This window comes from Leuresthes tenuis, unplaced genomic scaffold (assembly GCF_036924035.1).
Source record: "Leuresthes tenuis unplaced genomic scaffold, fLeuTen1.0.hap1 SCAF_6, whole genome shotgun sequence".
NCBI lineage: Eukaryota > Metazoa > Chordata > Actinopteri > Atheriniformes > Atherinopsidae > Leuresthes > Leuresthes tenuis.
The window spans coordinates 30,478,327-30,485,338 of NW_027325360.1; the positions used below are offsets into that span (position 1 = coordinate 30,478,327).

The 7,012-nt window shown below is 42.3% G+C and overlaps 1 non-coding gene across 1 annotated transcript; it reads right to left on the reverse strand.

Moving 5' to 3' along the window:
• Nucleotides 1–378: 378 nt before the first annotated feature.
• On the reverse strand, nucleotides 379–492 carry LOC140310639 (U5 spliceosomal RNA). The gene has a single exon (XR_011916690.1). It is a non-coding gene; the product is annotated as a U5 spliceosomal RNA (small nuclear RNA).
• Nucleotides 493–7,012: the final 6,520 nt, after the last annotated feature.

Consider the following 7,012-nt stretch of genomic DNA (forward strand, 5'->3'; position numbering starts at 1 on the left):
TTACATTTCCTGCCATTTGGACACTCTCCAAAAGTTTGCCCAATTTCTCTGCTCTTCCCACATAACACCTTGGTACAAGCATCAACCAGGTGCCCATGCTCACCACACTTGCGGCAGAACTTGGGCTGCCCCTGCTAGTGGATGTAACCTCGGTTTTCAAGGTGGCCAGAGTGTCGCCCACCCGCTGCACTGAGCACTCTTCAGCCCTTTTAAATGGTATAACTTTGCACTCCCGCACGCTCCAGCAAGCACCATTCAAGCAACAACTTTGCACTCCAGCTTCGAACATCGGCACAGTCGCAACAAGTAAGGCGACTCTACTCAGAGAAGTCACTCTGCACAGTAAGAAGATTTCTTTTGCACAGACAGAAAGGGCTTCACCCGCAAAGGTAAAGCCTGCCAAAAATAGAAACAACTCATTAGTGCTGCTCTCCACAGAAATCTTTAGTAAAAGGCGAAAGACTTGTACGTTATGAAGAGAAACCAGAGTACGATTATCCGTCACTGCGGGAGCAGGGCATCAGGCTAGTTGGCATAGCCACCTTCCCCATGGTGAGCTTTGCTTGGTTGAGACGCTTGCTCCCCCCCCCCCCCCTTGCTCCTCGGCTGACCAACCAGGAACAATCGGGCCCTATTCGATGGCTGCCTTGTCTTTTACTCTGTGCAAAAGACAAGGCAGCAACAAAAACACCACGAGAATCCCGTATTGAGGCTTTGTTCTGATCGCTCATTCGGTGTCACGTTTCTTTCAAGCAATTCTCCCGGTTAGCCCACACTCGGCTCGCTCCCATAGCCGTGTTAAAGTCTACTTCGCATTCACTCTCTTTTCTCAGCAGACTCTTGGGATTTTATCTATAAAATTAATTCCTTCACTCAAACTATGTGAAAACTGCTTTGTCCTTAATATTTACCATGTCTAGAAAGATTTAAACAAAAAAAACAACGTTGTACTTTGCAGTAAAAGAAAGAGCAAATCTAAAGTTTCAGGAATCCGAGAATAAGCTTACTTTCATGAGTTCTTCACGATTTCGGATTTTGCTATAAAATGAATTCCTTCACTCAAACTAAATTAAAACTGCTAAACCGCTAATCTGTTATATGTAAGGCAGATGTCAAATTCACCGAAATAGGATCAAAGGGTATTCGGCCAATCGAGCTGTAGCAGCTTCGGTAAAAGAGTATAAGTTGAAGAGTTTGTGAATAGAGGTGTGCGCACACATAGTGTGCTGTACGAAAATAGGCAGGGAGCAATGCCGGCTGGGGTATATGTTCTTGTATGTTGTCTGACTGTTTGATTTGAATGTGTTGTGTAAGTGTCCTGTTGAATGTTACATGTTTGGGCTTTGACACGCTTCACTGTGGTTGTTAACTGTGTGGTGTGTCCTGAAATGTTATATGTTAGGGTTGTGTGACATGCTTAATGCTTGTCAGTAGCTACCCACTTATTCATATATAGCAACTGACAACATAAGAAGTCTGGACATACTTTGATAGTAGTTGTAGAAGTATCCTTATTGATAATAGATCACTAATTCATAGTGATAGAACAGTAGATGAACAGGTGCTTGCACATGTCTCACGAAAATAAAATGGGTGTATGATTGCTGACGGCAGAGCAATACTGCCAAACTTATGAGTTCTTGTGGCAAACTTGATTCAGTGTCTTGACGTGTATACGCTGTTTCGCTGACTTGATTGTCACACGAAACAAAGTGTGTTTGATAAGATCCGACCATTTTATTACGGGAGGATCAGTATGTATGGATTCTGATGTGACTGATAAACCCATTCGTATCTTAAGCATAATCTAATACGTGAGACAACGCCCTGGCACACGATAAAAAAAAAAAAGAGAGAGAGCGGTTTTGTGTCCCCACAGTCCATAATGTAGAAAAGAGAGAAAAAAGCCTTTCTGATTTGGTGTGTGTGCTCATAGTGCAGAGTGTAGAGAAAAGAAAGCCGTTTTGGTGTCACGGGTGTTGTGACTTACACACACACATTTCTAAATTGAGAAAGGAAATTATTTTAGAGGAAGCACTAGAGTTTAGATCCCACATTTGTTGATAGGCATTCATTTATTTCTTCACTTCTGATGAAGTTTCAACAATAAACAACAAACTTTGTATTATGAGAAAGAACCAGACTCATTCTTCAGGAATCCGAAAATAAGCTCTATTTTATGAGTTATGCACGAATTCGGATTCTCCTATGAAACGAATTTATTAACTCAAACCAAGTTAAGACTGCTTTGTCCTTCATATTTATTCATGTCTAATCAAGTTTCAACGATAAACAACGTTGTACTTTGTAGAATGAGAAAGAACTTCTTCAGCAATAAGCATCTCTCGACATATGACGAAATACAGATTTTGCTATAAAATTAATTCCTTCTATCAGCCTGACTTAAAACTGTTTGTCCTCCTTATTTATCCACTTCAAATCAAGTTTCAACAATTAAAAAAAATTTGTAGTTTGAGAAAGAACAACTTAATCTTCAGCAATCAGTATAAAAAGAGGTGCAAATGCCAACCATACATACCTAAAAGGTGGAGCGGAAGTATTCAGCTGCAAGTAGGAGTGAATGTTCGACCATAATTTGTAAAAAGCGGGTAAGAAAAGGTTCGAATGCCCGACTATATATTAACAAAAGCGGGAGGAGAGGTCTTCGGATGAGAGTGGGTGAGAATTTCCAACCATAATCTATAAAATACGGTGAAAAAAAATATGTGAATGCCTCATAGAACACTAAAAGCGGAAGCGTTTGGCTGCAAGAAGGTGTGAATGTCCGACTATATTTGGTGAAAAGCAGGTGAAGCAAGGTCTGAATGCCCAACCTTACATCATCAAAAGCGAGATCAGAGGTGTTCGGCTGCAAGAAGGCCATAGTTTGCCAAAAGCGGGTAAGGTGCGAATGACCGACTAAATATCAACAAAAGTGGGGGCGGAGGTCTTCGGATGGAAGTGGGTGTGAATATCCCACCATACAAGTATGGTGGAGAGGAAGCTGTGAATGGCCGACCATAGTAAAAGGCGGGTGAGAGAAGGTGCGAATGTCAAACCATACATAATCAAAACAGGGAGCGGAGGTGTTCTGCTGTAAGAAGGTGTGAATGTCCAACCATAGTTGGTAAAAAGCGGGTAAGAAAAGGTTAAAATACCCGACTGTACACAATCAATAGCGGGAGCGGAGTTGTTCGGCTACTAAAAGGTGTGAAAGTCCGACCATGGTTTGTAAAAAGCGGGTAAGAAAAGGTGCGAATGCCCGACAATGTATGATCAAAAGAGGGAGTGGAGGTTTTCGGCTGCAAGAAGGTCTGAATGTCCATCCATAATTTGTAAAAATCGGGGAAGAAAAGGCTCGAAAGCCCGACTATACACCATCAACAGCTGGAGCGGAGGTGTTCAGCTGCAAGAAGGTCGGAATGTCCATCAATAATTGCTAGAAAACATGGAAGAGAATTTTCGAATATCAAACCGCACATGATCATAAGCGGGAGAGGAGGTGTTAAAATGCAAAAAGGTGTGAATGTCCACCCATAATTACTGCAAAATGGGTAAGAAAAGGTACGAATGCCCAACCATACATCATCAAAAGCAGGAGTGGATGTGTTCGGCTACAAGAAGGTTTTAATGTCCGACCATAGTTTGTAAAAAGCGGGTAAGAAAAGGTTCGAAAGCCCGAACATACACCATCAAAAGAGGGAGCGGAGGTGTTCCACTGTAAGAAGGTGTGAATGTCTGACCATAGTTGGTAAAAAGCGGGTAAGAAAAGGTGAAAATACCCGACTGTACACAATCAATAGCGGGAGCGGAGTTGTTCGGCTACTAAAAGGTGTGAAAGTCCGACCCTGGTTTGTAAAAAGCGGGTAAGAGAAGGTGCGAATGCCCGACAATGTATGATCAAAAGAGGGAGCGGAGGTTTTCGGCTGCAAGAAGGTCTGAATGTCCAACCATAATTTTGTAAAAACCGGGGAAGAAAAGGCTCGAAAGCCCGACTATACATCATCAAAAGCGGGAGCGGAGGTGTTCAGCTGCAAGGAGGTCTGAATGTCCATCAATAATTGCTAGAAAACATGATAGAAAATTTTCGAATATCAAACTGCACATGATCATACGCGGGAGAGGAGGTGTTCAGCTGCAAGAAGGTGTGAATGTCTACCCATAATTACTGAAAAATGGGTAAGAAAAGGTTCGAATGCCCGAATATACATCATCAAAAGCGGAAGCGGAGGTGTTCGGCTGCAAGAAGGTGTGAACGTCCGACCAAAGTTTGTAAAAAGCAGTGAAGAAAAGTTTCGAATATCCAACCAAACATAATCAAAAGCGGGAGCTGAGCTGTTCGACTGCAAGTAGGTGTGAATGTCAGATCATAATTTGCAAAAAGCTGATGAGAAAGGGTGAGAATGCCCGACTATACACCATCAAATGCGGGAGCGGAAGTGTTCGGCTGTGAGTAGGTGTGAATGTCAAACCATAATTGCTGAAAAATGTGTTAGAAAAGACTAGAATGCCGGACCATACATCATCAAAAGCGGGAAAAGTGGTGTTCGGCTGCAAGTAGGTGTGAATGTCCAGCCATAATTACTCACAAACCGGTAAGAAAAGGTAGTATTGCCAGACCATACATTATCAAAACAGGGAGCGGAGGTGGTTCAGCTGCAAGGTTTGAATGTCTGACTAAAGTTTATAAAAAGCGGGTAAGACAAGGTGCGAATGCCTGACAATGTATGATCAAATGAGGGAGCGGAGGTTTTCGGCTGCAAGGTCTGAATGTACAACCATAATTTGTAAAAAGCGGGTAAGAAAAGGTTTGAATGCCCGACTATATATTAACAAAAGCAGGAGGAGAGGTCTTCGGATGAGTGGGTGAGAATTTCCAACCATAATCAATAAAATGCGGTGAAAAAAAAGGTGTGAATACCCCATAGAACACTAAAAGGTGGAGCAGAAGTGTTCGGCTGCAAGAAGGTGTGACTGTTCGACTATATTTGGTGAAAAGCAGGTGAAGCAAGGTCTGAATGCCCAACCTTACATCATCAAAAACGAGATCAGAGGTGTTTGGCTGCAAGAAGGCCATAGTTTGCCAAAAGCGGGTAAGCTGCGAATGACCGACTAAATATCAAAAAAAGTGGGGGCGGAGGTTTTCGGATGCAAGTGGGTGTGAATATCCCACCATACAAGTATGGTGGAGAGGAAGCTGTGAATGGTCGATCATAGTTTGGAAAAAGCGGGTAAGAAAAGGTTTGAATGCCCGAACATACACCATCAAAAGAGGGAGCGGAGGTGTTCCGCTGTACGAAGGTGTGAATGTCCGACCATACTTGGTAAAAAGCGGGTAAGAAAAGGTTAAAATACCCGACTGTACACAATCAATAGCGGGAGCGGATGTGTTCGGCTACAAGAAGGTGTGACAGTCCGACCATGGTTTGTAAAAAGCGGGTAAGAAAAGGTGCGAATGTCCGACAATGTATGATCAAAAGAGAGAGCGGAGGTTTTCGGATACACGAAGGTTTGAATGTCCTACCATAGTTTGTAAATAGCGGGTAAGAAAAGGTTCGAATGCCCGACTATACACCATAAAAAGCGGGAGCGGAGGTGTTCCGCTGTAAGACGGTGTGAATGTCCGACCATAGTTGGTAAAAAGCGGGTAAGAAAAGGTTAAAATACCCGACTGTACACAATCAATAGCGGGAGCGGAGTTGTTCGGCTACAAGAAGGTGTGAAAGTCCGACCATGGTTTGTAAAAAGCAGTTAAGAAAAGGTTCGAATATCCAACCAAACATAATCAAAAGCGGGAGCAGAGCTGTTCGACTGCAAGTATGTGTGATTGTCCAGCCATAATTACTCACAAACGGGGGAAGAAAAGGTAGTATTGCCAGACCATACATGATCAAAACAGGGAGCGGAGGTTCAGCTGCAAGGTGTGAATGTCTGACTATAGTTTGTAAAAAGCAGGTAAGACAAGGTGCGAATGCCCAACAATGTATGATCAAAAGAGAGAGCGGAGGTGTTCGGCTGCAAGGTCTGAATGTCCAACCATAATTTGTAAAAACCGGGTAAGAAAAGGCTCGAAAGCCCGACTATACATCATCAAAAGCGGGAGCGGAGGTGTTCAGCTGCAAGAAGGTGTGAATGTTCGACTAAAGTTTGTAAAAAGCTGGTAAGACAAGGAGCGATGTCCCGACATTGTATGATCAAAAGCGGGAGCGGAGGTGTCCAGCTGTGAGTAGGTGTGAATGTCCGACCATAATTGCTGAAAAATGTGTTAGAAAAGGTAAGAATACTGGACCATACATCATCAAAAGCGGGAGAGGTGGTGTTCGGCTGCAAGAAGGTGTGAAAGTCCAACAATGGTTTGTAAAAAGCGGGTAAAAAAAGGTTCGAATGCCCGAATATACATCATCAAAAGCGGAAGCGGAGGTGTTCGGATGCAAGAAGGTGTGAACGTCCGACCAAAGTTTGTAAAAAGCAGTGAAAAGCGAGAAAAAGCATTTCGTGAGTTCTGCATGATTTGGGATTTTGCTTATAAAATGCATTACTTCACTCAAACTATGTTAAAACTGATTTGTCCTTCATATTTACCATGTCTAGAAATATTTAAAAAAAAAAAAACAACGTTGTACTTTGCAGTAAAAGAAAGATCAAATCTAAAGTTTCAGGAATCCGAGTATAAGCCTGCTTTCATGAGTTCTGCACGATTTCGGATTTTGCTATAAAATGAATTGCTTTGCTCAAACCAAGTTAGAACTGCTTTGTCCTTCCATATTCATCAATGTCTAGATCGACTTCAACAAAGAAAAACATTGGACTTTGAAGTAGAAGAAGTTGAAATCCATCTACACATTGATAAATATGAAGGACAAAGCAGTTCCCACTTGCCCATAAGAAAATAAGCTTATTCTCGGATTCCTGATCCTTCAGTGTTGCTCTTTCTTCTACTGCAAAATACAATGTTGTTCTTTGTTGAAGTCGATCTAGACATTGATAAATATGAAGGAAAAAGCAGTTTTAA